This window comes from Geotrypetes seraphini, chromosome 9, assembly GCF_902459505.1.
Source record: "Geotrypetes seraphini chromosome 9, aGeoSer1.1, whole genome shotgun sequence".
NCBI classification, from domain to species: domain Eukaryota; kingdom Metazoa; phylum Chordata; class Amphibia; order Gymnophiona; family Dermophiidae; genus Geotrypetes; species Geotrypetes seraphini.
Window position 1 is genome coordinate 110,541,549 of NC_047092.1, and position 14,089 is coordinate 110,555,637.

The 14,089-nt window shown below is 42.4% G+C and overlaps 1 protein-coding gene across 10 annotated transcripts in view; it reads right to left on the reverse strand.

Moving 5' to 3' along the window:
- The window catches only part of ATG4B (autophagy related 4B cysteine peptidase), a 669,563-nt gene that overhangs the window by 536,087 nt on the left and 119,387 nt on the right, over nucleotides 1-14,089 (reverse strand). The window contains exon 3 of one of the 10 annotated variants that reach the window (XM_033957654.1): nucleotides 9,290-9,399. The exons of the other annotated variants lie outside the window; for them this stretch is intronic. The gene's annotated coding sequence lies outside the window, so the exon portion shown is untranslated. The remainder of the gene's footprint in view (nucleotides 1-9,289; nucleotides 9,400-14,089) is intronic. 10 annotated transcript variants of the gene reach the window in all.

Consider the following 14,089-nt stretch of genomic DNA (forward strand, 5'->3'; position numbering starts at 1 on the left):
GATGGAGAGTAGCATCATATGCCTATAAGCGGAGGTGTATTTATTGTTTTGATGATTGCATGATGTTGGTTAATTAATGTTGTTGATATGGACAGTAGGGGTGTTTAGTTTGGTTGGATAAAGAGATTCTGTTCCCAAAGGAATTGATTGGGAACTCATTAGATGGCGGTTTAGATTGATGGGAGATATATTTTTGAACAGTAGTGTTTTTTATTTCTTTTCGGAACTCTTTTATGTCTGTAATTTCGATCAGTAATTTTGAGATGTCGGAGTCAATATTAAAAATACAGAACAAGGTATCACAGATTAGAAATTAAAAATATGAAGACAAAAATTGAACTGGGAACTTTAGACTCAGCATATACTGCAACACTGAAGAAAAAAACCAAGAGGAAACACATTTCCTTTTCTAGTGAACACAAAGACATCTGCTATATACATTTCCAAAGCTAATACATTTCATTTAATAAATTCAAAATAAATGCTTTTTTCTACTTCTGTTGTCTGGACATTTTATATTTCCATCATATTGATTCCAGCTTCTCTTTTCTGCTTTCTGTCTTCTGCTAAAGCAAAGTTGCTTACCTGTGATAGGAGCTCTCCATAGGTAGCAGGGGAATGCAGCCACATTTGATGGTGAAGATCTCTGAATGAGCCTGAGTGCTGGTGCTCTCCCCTAACTTATGGTAAGCTTTTAAGCTTATTGGGCATGTGCAGGGGACCTACTCCTAGAGCTCTTCCCCTCCCCTCAACATTTTTGTCCCTAGCAATGAAGAGAGTATTGTGTTGAGGGAAGGGCGGGCAAGTGTGGCTGCATTCTCCTGCTGTGTATGGAGAACTCCTGTTACAGGTAAGCAACTTTGCTTTCTCCAGAGACAAGCAGGGGATATGCAGGCACACTTGATGGGTGAGTACAAAGCTTCAAGAAATATTTAGGCGGTGGCTAGGAATTACAGTGCAAATAGGTTTTGCAGGACTGATTGTTCAAATCGGACATCCTGTGACAAACCTTGGTCTAAACAATAGTGCTTTGTAAAGGTATGTCTTGAAGACCAAGTTCCAGCTTTGAATATATCTTGAATAGATACTGATTTTAAGTTTGCTATTGAAGAAGCTGTAGCTTCAGGTTCAGGTTATTGAGGCCAGCAGCGTGCCTGATTTTAAGGCCAAATGGGATAGACACGTGGGATCTATTCACAGAGAAAGGTAGGGGAGGGTCATTGGGGTGGGCAGACTAGATGGGCCGTGGCTCTTATCTGCCGTCTATTTCTATGTTTCTATGTTTAGCTCGTACTTTAGGTGCTCCAATAGGACCAGGGGACTGTACGTGACTGGAGTAACAAAAATTGATGCAATGTGCGATCCATGAGGATATAGCTTTTTTAGTTGCTGACTGGCCTCAGCTGGCTGGATTGAAGGAAATAAAAAGCTGGTTGGTTTTGCGTAATTGAGAAGTTGCCTTGAGGTAAAAAAGCAATGCTCTTCTGCAGTCTAATAAGTGGAGATGTTCTTCTACTGGAGAGGAATGTGGAGGCGGAAAAAACCACAGCAAAGTTATCATTTGGTTGAGAAGAAACTTAGGATGATTTCTTAATTGCACTCTGTTAAGAAAGAATTGGAGATAAGGATAATAGATGACGAGAGCTTGAAGCTCACTAACTCTTCTAGCTGATGTTAGTGCTGTGAGAAAAGCTGTTTTCCATGTAAGGAACGTAAGAGAAGAAGATCCCAATGGTTCAAAAGGAGTTTTCATTAATTGATTCAAGACTATATTTAAAGATCACATGCTGGGAAGGGTCTCAGAGTGGATGCCTAAGATTAGCGAGACCTCTCATGAAATGAGAAACTAGAAGGTCCAACAGGAGTACATACCAACGAGGCGCTATGAGTATGATCCAATCCTTGGTCTTATATACTGATTCATCTTGACAATGGGGCACGATTCGATTTACAAAAGATTAAATATTAGGACAAGGAAAGCAAGATATTAAAGTACAGGTATCATCATTTATACACTTCTCCCTCCGTATTCACTGTGATAGGGGATTAACAGACCTGCGAATACAGAAAAACTGAATAACTTTTTCATGTTATTCGCTATTTTCTATTAAAAACCATCGTGAATATGGTGAAACTGTGAATAACATGGTGGGAGACCTGGCCTGTTCCTGAAGGAGAGGCAAAACATGGTGACGAAAGTGCTGGGAATCAGCAATTTTCTTTGTAAACGCTTGGAATCAGCAATTTCTCTATGCAAGCTGACGTAATTGTGAGAAAGAGCCAGCAAGCTAAAAACCGCAAATAATCGAAACCGCGAATGCTGAAACCATGAATACAGAGGGAGTAGTGCTGCCCGATTCTAATCGGTTCAAAACAAACAAAAAAAATCGGCTTCCCGATTCGCCTGACCCTCTCCCCTCACCCCCTATAGCAGGAGCGGCAATGCTGCTCTTGCTGGCCGGCAGCTGCCACACCTGCTTTTAGAGGGCAAGGGGGGAGGGTCAGTCGGGAAGTGCTGCTGTCGGCTTCCCCCCCTCTCCCGGCATCTGATGTCAGAGCAGGGGCGGGACCGCGACAAAGGAAACAGCTCCGAAGAAGTACAAAGATCACTAGCACCACGATCTTGTTTGCAGGCTGTTCCTGGAAGGTAAACAGTGCGGGGAGGCCAGGGGGGAAGCCGGACCTCAGTGGGAGGCCAGGGGGAACACGCAGGCCTTCGGGGAGGGGAGAGTGAGCAGTCCTTTGAGGTGAGACAGGCAGGCAGGCCTTCAAATGGGGGGGATAGGTCTTCAAGGGGGGCAGGCCATTAGGGGGGACAGGCAGGCCTTCAGGAGGGACAGGCAGGCCTTCAGGAGGGACAGGCAGGCCTTTAATGGGGAGACAAGCCTTCAAGGGGCAAACAGGTCTTCAGGGATGGTGGCACAGGCCTTTAGGGGTGGGGTGCAGGCCTTCAGGGGGGATAGACCTTCAGGGGAGGGGGGCCCTGGTATAGAAGTACACGGAGGGAGGGAAGGGGGGGTTAAAAGAGATGTGCATATGCCGGACTTTGGGGAGGAAGAAATGGGTCTGAAAAGAGGAGAGGGAGAAAGATGATGGACAATGGGATTTAGGGAGGGAAGGAACAGAAAGGGAGAGAAGTTGTATGCAAGGGATGGTGTGGAGAGGGGTTAGAGATACTGGAGAGGAGGGTAGTTGGAAAAAGAAAGGGAGAGATGGTGGACCCTGGGGTGCTGGGGAAGGAGGGAGAGGTGCTGGATGAAAGGGTAGTTGAGAAAAGGTGGATCTGTGGAGGGAGACAAAAAAAAGGAAAGATGCCAGACCTCCAGGGGAGGGAAGGGAAACGGAAGGGGAAGACAGAGATAGAAGATGGATGGTTAGCAGGGAGAAAGAAGAAAGGATTGAAAGATCTTGCCTAAAGCTTTAATTTCCTTAATAGAAGAGAAGGCTAGTTTATATTTATGAATTCCCCTAGAGTACAGAGACTGTTGAAAATTAAACAAAAGAGCAACCAATGGGGAAAAAATCCCTTATAGAATTTAAAATGTTATGTTGGCACATTTGAATTGGATTCTCCAATAAACCGGAAGCCAGTGCAAGGCTCTCAACAAAGGAGTAACGTGATCATATTTACTCTTACCAAATATCAATTTGGCCGCCGTGTTTTGAATAAGTTGCAGCCTTTTCATGTTACACTTACTTAAGCTGATATAGATTTTACATAATCCAAATGAGCCAGTATAATTGCCTGAACCAAAACAGCAAAATGTTGTTGATGAAACAAATGGCAAACCCTTCTCAACATCCAAAGACTGAAAAAACATTTTTTCGTCATAGTATTGATTTGATAAAAAAAGAGTGGAATCCAGACCCCCCCCCCCCGAATTTTTGTTCAATCTTCAAAGCATCGCCAGAATTTAATATACATACATATATATATATATGTATGTTAAAAAAAATATCTATCTATCTCTCTCTCTATATATATATATATCGGAATTTATCCTCCTCGGAATCAATTTTTACTTATGCAGACATTTTCATCTTACTTGAAGTTGATCCTTCATTAATAAACTTACAAGAATTAATATCTGCTGTTATTTCAAGAATTCAAGATTGGGCTTTCTCTGTGTGTATGAAAGTAAATACCACTAAGACAAAACTCCATGGTTTGGTCCTAAATTAGATATATAAATAAACTATAATAAATAAATAAACTAATATAGGGGGGACAATGGTAAACCATGTGGTACTTCCAAGCAGAAGAGAACTTACCCTCAAACATATACTTGATGGGATCGAAATGTCAAAAAACCTTTGAACCAATTTAATACTTTTTGATCTAAATCAATATTGGCTAGCAATTGAATTAAGATGTCGTGATTTATGACATCAAAAGCCACATACAAGTCAAACTTCAACAAGATAGCAAATCGACCTTGAGACAATAGACCCTGAATTTTGGCTACCAATGAGAAATCCATGCTGAAATTGGAGAAGAATTGAGTATTTATCGAAATATTCAGGACTTTTTAGCAATGGAGTAAGCATAATATGATCCATGTCTATTGAAAAATAACCATTACATTATATTACAGACTTCTATTCCGCCTATACCTTGCAGTTCAAGGCGGATTACAAAAGAGCTAACTGGACATTTCCAGTGAAGTTACAACAGTTTTGGGTTTTTTTTGGTTACAAGGGAGGAGAGGTAGCTGGATTAATTCCGGAAGAACTTGCAAATTGGATATTAAATTAACTGTACGTTACTGTGTGATATAACAAACAGATTATAGTTAGAGTACAAATAAGATTACGTTACATTTCAGGGATCTGAATACTTGGTTGGTGTTTTGGGGAGGAAGAGATTATTTAAGTGGAGGTTTTGGGGGAGAATTTATCTAGGAGGAGGGGGAAGGGTTGGGTTAAGATATCTGGATAAATTTTTTGAAAAGTAGGGTTTTGATTTCTTTTCGAAAAGTTTTGAAGTCGCCCGTTGCCGTCAACAGGTTGGAGATGGAGTGGTTAAATTTTGCTGCTTGCGTCGCCAGAAGGTTATCAAACATCTTTTTGCGCTGAGTGCCCTTGAGTGGAGGGAAGGCAAAAGGGTTCGGAGTTCTTCTTTGTCTTGAGGTGAGGATCTGGTTTAGGCGGTTGTTTAGATAGGGGGGGCGGAGCCGTTTAATGCTTTGAATAATAGACAGTAGAATTTGAATTGAATTCGTGCTTGCATAGGTAGCCAGTGAGAGTCTAGGAAGGCAGTTGTAATATGATCATATTTTCTCAGGGAGTAGATCAGTCTGAGGGCAGTGTTTTGTATAGTCTGAAGTTGTTTTATCATGTTGGCAGGACAAGGTAGATAGAGGGAATTGCAATAGTCCAGTAGACCTAAGACTAGGGATTGGACAATTAGCCTGAATTGTGCTGGGTCGAAGAATTTTCTTATTTTACGTAGATTTCTCATAATTAAAATAGCTTTCTGGGATGTTTTATTGATTTGGGACTGCATTGTGCAGCATCTGTCTATCATTACTCCTAGGAGTTTGAGTTCGGGCTGTATTGGGTATTTGGTGTTTTAAATTTTCAGTTCTGTAATGGTAGGAGTTTTGGCCTTTTCGAGCAGAAGGAATTTTGTTTTATCTGAGTTTAGTTTCAGTTTGTGGTCTACCATCCATTTTTCGATTGCATCTAGGGTTATTTCCAGTTTTGCTGTAGTGGTGGGCTCTGATGAGTCGAAGGGGAGGAGTATGGTGATATCGTCTGCGTAGCTGAAGGATGTAATGTTCATTTAAGTTATCTAAAGTGGCTCCAAGGTAGGAAATAAAGAGGTTGAAGAGCGTAGGTGATAGAGGTGATCCTTGTGGAACTCCGCATCGGTTGGACCAAGGTTCTGATTTGATATTATTGGACTTTACCCTGTAAGTTCTTGATTTGAGGAATCCTTGGAACCAATTGTAGACCTTGCCTGAGATCCCAATGGCGTCAAGTATCTGTAGCAGTATGGAGTGGTCAACCAGGTCAAATGCGGCGGAGAGGTCAAGTTGGATTAGCATCATCTTTTTGCCTTTGCTAATTTGCTGTCGAGCTGTGTCTAGTAGTGTTACAAGTAGTGTTTCTGTGCTGTGGTTGGTTCGAAATCCTGATTGTGAGGGGTGAAGTAGGTTATGGTCTTTCAGGTAGTTGGTGAGATATTGTGCAACTAGACCTTCTATATTTTAATGTATATTGGTATTGAAGCGATTGGTCTGTAGTTGGAGGGGTTATCTAATGGGCCTTTGTGGTCTTTCATGATTGGGGTGATTATGATCTCTCCAAGGTCTTGAGGGAATTGACCTTCTGTTAATGTGGTTTGAATCCATAGCATGAGGTTGGCTCTGAATGTGGTGGAGGAGTTTGATAACAGGTAGGTGGGGCAGTTATTAGGTCGCAAGAAGCTTGGCTGTATTTTTTGTAGAGTCGATTCTATCCGACCAATGTAAAATGGGAAGACTGTCCAGCTTCTGTCTGCGGCGATGGCTTCTCCTGTTGAAGGGTTTGTTGTTATCTTGTCAAGGTGGTTGTGAGTATTGTTGAATGCGGTTTCTGATCTTGGTGATCTTATTTTTGAAATGATCTGCTAGTTGGATAGCTGTCGGTGGGTGGTTTCCTTGTGTAGCTAGGTGAGGTTTGGTGTCGGTGACATTCTTTATTAGATTGAATAGCTTTTTTTGTGTTCGGGTTTCCGTTGCCTATCATCTTTGGAGTTGTAGGTCTTCCGTTTTTTCCTTGAGTTTGTTCTTGTATTGGTTGATTTGAGTTCTCCATGCTGTTTTTGTGTGTTCTAGGCTCTTTTTTTCCCATTCTCTTTCTGTTATCTGCAGAGCTTTTATGTTGGAGATAGTTCAGTGTCGAACCATTTGTCTGAGGTCTGCAGATTCTGAATTTTGATTTTTTCAGGAGCTAGTCTATTCAGGATGGTTTCGTTTACAGTTACGGCCATTGTGATATAAATTGTTGGGGGCTCATATTGGTTGATTGCGGGGTCTGCTTTTGTCCCAGAATGTGGAGGGTTCGATTTTTTGGCGTGTTTTGAAGGATGTTTTAGGAGGGGGTTGCTTTGTTATTGCATTGAGCCCAATTGATGTTAAAGGTGTATTTGCTAGTGATCTGACCAGAGGGAAGGGGTGCCAGGCCCCATTTGAGATGTGGATTTTCAGGATTGTGCGTGTGTTGGGACATGTATGCAGCGACATCTAGTTTTTCCATACCCTTTATCAAAAGCGCGACTAAACTGATAAAAGGTATGGAAAACTTTTCATACGCTGACAGGCTTGAAAATGCTGGGGCTGTTCTCCCTGGAAAAGTGGAGACTTAGAGGAGACATGATAGAAACCTTCAAAATCCTGAAGGGCATAGAGAAGGTAGACAGGACAGATTCTTCAGACTGTGGGGAACAAAGTACAAGGTGTCACTCGGAGAAACTGAGAGGGGACAGGTTTAGAACAAATGTAGGAAGTTCTTTTTTTACCCGGAGGGTGATTGACACGTGGAACGCGCTTCCGGAGGTTGTGATAGGCCAGAGCACATTACAGGGGTTCAAGGAAGGTTTAGATAGGTTCCTAAAGGATAAGGGGATTGAGGGGTACAGATAGAAGTAGAGGTAGGTTATGGCAAATGGTCAGGAACTACTTCACAGGTCATAGACCTGATGGGCCGCCATGGGAGCGGACCACTGGGCGCGATGGACCTCTGGTCTGACCCGGTGGAGGCAACTTCTTATGTTCTTATGGTGGCCTTTTTCGTGTGTGGGTTGGGGGTTGAGGATCTGGTATTTCAGTGCTTTGAGGTATAAGAGTATATTTTCTACTTGTTTGGAGGTGTGGTCTTCTAGGTGGAGGTTTATGTCTCCAAGGAGTAGGTTATGAGGTGATGTTAGGGAGATGTCTGGTAAATGAATTCTTTCGAGAGCTTGTTTGTTAGTATTCCATTTTTCATGGTGTTGTGTAACAAAGAATGCAGGTTAGAGTTCCTATGAGTGTATCGTTGGATAATTGGCAGGCTAGGAGATCTAGATGGGGAGTGGAGTGTTTGTCTAGGGTCTTTATGTTGATGTTGTTTTTGAGTATGATGGCTAGACCTCCTCCTAGTAAGGATTTAGTTTACTAATGCTGTTAACCAAGATGTAGCATGAGAAGGAATACTAAAGAAATGTAGGACAGAAAAGGGTCAAGCAAACACTTTCTATGACCAAATCTCGCACAAAGCTTCTCCAATTGAATTTCAGATATTGTGTTGAAAGTATGCTAGTATCTATTATCTGAAATGTCAGTTGACGAATCTTCCACTATAAGACAAACTAGATTCCTTTGATTTATTCAAGAACGAAAATTCTTAAAGTTAAGATTTTATCATTAAAAAAAGTAGCCAATTCTTTCTACAGATGGCCTCTCGAAACATTATTAGGGCTGATTTTTTTACACAAGTAATAGATTTCCAAAGTAGAAATAAGGCCTTATTCTGATCTTTCACTGCATTAATTTTATTACCATAATGAATTTTCCTAGCCTTGTTAATTTTGTAATTATATTCCTTTATTTTCCTTCTCCAATTTAACTTGTTTATTTCCGAGTTACTTTTTATTCACCTTCTTTCCAACTTTTTACATGCCTGTTTAAGTTGACAATGGTAATAAGAATACCAAGGGGCATTTTTCTTATGAGAAATCACTTTGGTTCTAAAAGGTGCCAAAGAATCAAAGATTTGTTCTGACTTTTCAGTCAGAATCTTTAATATAGTTTCAACATAAAACTCGCAAGGAGAGTTAGGTAGATTCTGCACTAATTGTTGCCAGAATATATCTGTATTAATCTTACTCCTTTATCCTTATTTTCTCTCAATGAATCATCCTGAATTTTGGCAGAAAATGATCAGTCCAAAATTGTTTACACCAATCAATCTCCGAAACTGAAGATCTTTATTGATTAGAATCAGTATAGCAAATAAGGTCTAGTGTACGACGATGATCGTGGGTAGTTACTGGCAAAAAAATTAGGTTTAAGGAATTTAAGAATGATTTAAAGTTAGCAACATTTATGTTGCTCTCATCCTAAAGGTGGATTGATATCACCTATTAATAGTAGCCTAGAAATTTTAACAGACTTATTCCAGTACAACACCCAAAGGATGAGAAATGCAATTCATCATTTACAGACAAAATCATATATTCTAAATTTGAGTCATTAGTTTTCTCGAGTAGGTATATATCTAGAAAGGATCTATAAATTACAGCAAAACCACATCCCGTTTTCCCCACCTTAGATGAGAAGTGTCCTTTAAAACCAGGTGGACACAATTCCTTCTGAGTAAATGAGTCTTCAGGAGTTAGCCAAGTTTCAGTAATGAACATTTGACCCGCATCATTATCTGTGAATAAATCATGAATTATCTGTTGCTTATTACAGACTGATCAGGCATCACTAATAATAAAACCCTAATCGCACATGTGCACTCCTACCTGCGTGATCTGTAGCTCCGTGGCCGGCAGAGAAATGTTAAAGCGTGCGGCGCATGCACGTTCAGCGCGTGCGTACATTCGGAGCGTGCATGACGGTTAGCTACGAGTGCGCGCGTGGCGGATTACTGTGTGCCGGTTGCCCTTTCCGCTGTATACAACACAATACGTGATTTAAAAAAAAAAAAAAAAAGAGTAGGTGGGAGAAGGGGCACGATAAACAGACAGGCAGTGGGCAGGGACATTGACAAACAGACAGAAATAGAGGAGGGTAGACGCAAATGAAGAGCAGCAGCGGTGGCAGTGGTTCATGCCGGTAGGTCAGAAAAGATCAGGAAGCCGGGATGGAGGGAGAGTAGGAACAGCGGTTTGGGAGCAGGTATTAGGGAGCAGGGAAGAAGTAGTGCTGGACAGGGGGGAGATAAAACGAAGGGAGAAGGGCTGCTGCTGGACAGGGGAGCAGGGAAGGGGTAGTGCTGGACAGCCGAGGAGAGAGGGAGGGAGAGAGAGAGGAGAGAGAGAGAGAGGGAGAGAAAGACAGAGAGACATCTATTGCACCCGTTAATGTAACGGGCTTAAAGACTAGTTACAGTAATAAGAGGGAACTGGAGTAAGAGAATTAAATAAAGAATTGGAAATAGAATTGTCAGGAGTTAGCGGTTTTAGTACATTTAGATTCCTATGAGTCACACTTTTCCTACGATAAAATCTCCTGTTACTAACTATAACTGGTATATTATAACTGTCATAAGTGAGATTGTCTAAGTCCAAAGATAAGATGGAACAGAAGAAACCACAAACAGGATTACAATATGTAACAAGCAAAAAGTAGCATAACCAACAGTAAAAATCCATAATCAATTAGTAAAAGCAATCAAAGATTAATAAGAAGGTTATTTTTCCAAATAGAAGATTAAAAGACCTGCAGCAAGCAATATGGCCAGAAATCAAAATTAGAAATTAGCCAAAAAATTCAAATAGCATAATATATATAATATCAATGCTGTTAGTTGACATAAAACTGCTGACATAGCAGTGACCTTCAAAATCCAGCAAAGGTGCCATACAAAGATGCACGCTAAGGCACACGCCTTCGACTTGTGCCTTAGATGGTGTGCCGTTAGGCACAAGCCCTTTAAAGAGCTTGGCGTCTGATGAACAGCAAGGGGTGGCACAAGCTCTCACACTGGAGTGAAGCAGGGTAAAACAGTCAGCAGGTACTCTGTCTCTGACAACTTTCTGAAGCACTCTGGAAGTTAAGAGGGAAAGGTGGGAAAGCATAAAGAAGATTGTGCCCCCAGTGAATGGAAAGAGCATTCGGGAACAAAAAATCTCAAGCACGAATACAGGATGTCAGGGGCGGTACTTGGAGAGACCTCCCAGGAAAGAGACTTGGGAGTTCTGATCGACAAGTCCATGAAGCCATCTGCACAATGTGCTGCGGCGGCGAAAAGGACAAACAGAATGCTAGGAATGATCAAGAAGGGAATCACAAACAGATTAGAGAAGGTTATCATGCCACTTTACCGGGCCATAAGAACATAAGAACATAAGAACTGCCATCTCCGGATCAGACCTTCGGTCCATCAAGTCCAGCGATCCGCACACGCGGAGGCCCTGCCAGGTGTACACCTGGCGTAATTTATAGTCCACCATATCTTTATATGCCTCTCTTAAGGAGATATGCATCTAGTTTGCTCTTGAAGCCTAGGACGGTTGATTCCGCAATAATCTCCTCTGGGAGGGCATTCCAGGCATCAACCACTCTCTGAGTGAAGCAGAACTTCCTGACATTAGTCCTGAACCTGTCCCCCCTTAGCTTCATTACATGTCCTCTAGTCCGTGTCAAATTGGACAATGTAAATAATCTTCTCTGCTCTAATTTGTCGATTCCTTTCAGTATTTTGAAGGTCTCGATCATATCCCCACGCAGTCTCCTTTTCTCAAGGGAGAACAATCCTAGTGTTATAAGTCTATCCTCGTATTCCAGTTTCTCCATACCCTTCACCAGTTTTGTTGCTCGTCTCTGCACCCTCTCCAGCAGTTTTATATCCTTCTTTAGGTAGGGGAGACCAATGTTGGACGCAGTATTCCAAGTGTGGTCTGACCATTGCCCTATAAAGCGGCATTATAACTTTCTCCGATCTACTCGAGATTCCTTTCTTTATCATGCCCAACATTCTATTTGCCTTCTTTGCCGCTGCCGCGCATTGTGCCGACGGCTTCAGGGTCCTATCTATCAGTACACCCAGGTCCTTTTCTTGTTCACGTCTTCCCCAGAGTTGCACCTGACATTGTATACTCGTATTCCTTATTCTTATTGCCTAAATGCATTACCTTGCATTTCTCCACATTGAACTTCATCTGCCATTTCTCCGCCCATGTCTCTAACCGACACAAGTCGCTCTGGAGTTCCTCTCTATCCTCCTGCGATCTGATGCCCGGCATAGTTTTGTATCGTCTGCAAACTTGATGATCTCACTGGATGTTCCTTCTTCCAGGTCATTGATATAAATATTAAAAAGGATCGGGCCCAAGTACCGAACCCTGGGTACACCACTAGTCACTTTCTCCCAGTCGGAGAACTTCCCATTTATGCCACTCTCTGCTTTCGGTTTTCCAGCCATTTGCCTATCCATCTTTGTATATCTCCCTCTATGCCATGGCTTTGTAGTTTCCTGAGAAGTCTTTCGTGTGGAACTTTGTCGAACGCTTTCTGGAAGTCCAAGTATATTATGTCCACCGGCTTCCCACTATCAATTTGCTGTTCACGGTCTCAAAAATTGGAGTAAATTCGTTCAAACATGATTTCCCTTTCCTGAATCCATGTTGACTGGGTTTCATCAAGTCGTGTGCGTCCAAGTGCCGGACTATGCTATCCTTGATCAGTGCTTCAACCATCTTGCCGGGGACCGACGTAAGACTCACAGGCCTATAGTTGCCCGGTTCCCCCTCTCGATCCTTTTTTGAAAATTGGTGTGACGTTCGCTTTCCAGTCGTCCGGTATCTGTCCAGTTCTGATTGTCAGGTTTGCAAGTTTTTGCAATAACTCTCCGATTTCATCCTTCAATTCCTTTAAGACTCTCGGGTGAATTCCATCCGGTCCAGGGGATTTGTCACTTTTAAGTTTGTCGATCTGATAGTATATCTGGTCTAAGTCCACTTCCAACTGTGGTGAGGCTGTCTTCTATTTCTCCTGCAAACACTTTCCTCCGCTTCAGGTATTGTTGAGGTGTCCTCCTTCGTAAAAGACGGACGCAAAGAAGGAATTTAGTTTGTCTGCGATTTGTTTATCTTCCTTGATGTACCCTTTTCTTTCCTGGTCGTCCATGGCGCGCCTTCACCTGGAGTACTGCGTCCAGCACTGGTCGCCGTACATGAAGGAGGACACGGTACCTACTCGAAAGGGTCCAGAGAGAGCGACTAAATGATTAAGGGATGGAGGAGTTGCCGTACAGTGAGAGACTGGAGAAGCTGGGCCTCTTCTCCCTTGAAAAGAGGAGACCTGCAAGAGGACATGATCGAAACATTCAAAATACTGAAGGGAATAGACTTAGTAGAGAAAGACAAACTGTCCACCCTCTCCAAGGTAGGGAGAATGAGAGAATACTCTCTAAAGTTGAAAGGGGATAGATTCCGTACAAACGTAAGGAAATTCTTCTTAACCTAGAGAGTGGTAAAAAACTGGAACATTCTTCCGGAGTCTGTTATAGGGGAAAACACCCTCCAGGGTTTCAAGACAAAGTTGGACAAGTTCATGCTAAACTGGTGAGAGTGGACTCATTTGGAGCACTGGTCTTGACCTAGGGGCCGCCGCGTGAGCGGACTGCTGGGCACGATGGACCACTGGTCTGACCCAACATCAGCAATTGTTATGTTCTTGCTATGGCTCATGGAGCTGGATGGAAAGAGCAAAACTGACTGTCTTGAGAAGCATAGAAATCTACCGGGGGGGTTCCCCATTGTTGGAATATTTACTGTAGAATGGCAGGCTAAAGAGTCCACTCGTGAGAGTCGAGTTTCCTGCTAAGAGAATCTGTAAGCATATTGTGTTCTCCTGGAACATATGTCACTTGTAGGTCTATGTGAAGAGACAGAGTATAGTTCCAGAGACAATAAGCTTCTCTGCATAGCAGGAGGAAACCAAAGCCCCCCTCCTTGTTTATGTAATACATTACTACTTGGATTGTCTGTCTGTATGAGAATGCACTTGCTGTAAATCCAAGAAAAAGATTGAAGAGCATAGTAAGCTGCTCAGAGTTCCAAGTGGTTTATGTGTAGGTTTTTTTTTTCTTTCATTGACTACTGACATCGAGACTGTAGAAGGTCGAGGTGTGCACCTCAGCCTTGGTTTGAAGCTTCAGTCATTATGGTAAGCAGAGGAGGTGGAGGCTGGAATGGGCAGCCATCCTGAAGGGAAGTGGAGTTGATCCAGAGGAACGAAGCCTGAACTTTTGCAGGAAGAGAGATCATCCTTGCGAGTGAATGAAATAGCTGATTCCAGTGTGACTTGAGGTGCGCCACTGCAGGAGTCGCATGTGGAGTCTAAAAGCGAAGCTGCCATGTGACCCAATAGGCGTAGAATATTACAAACTGGGAGGG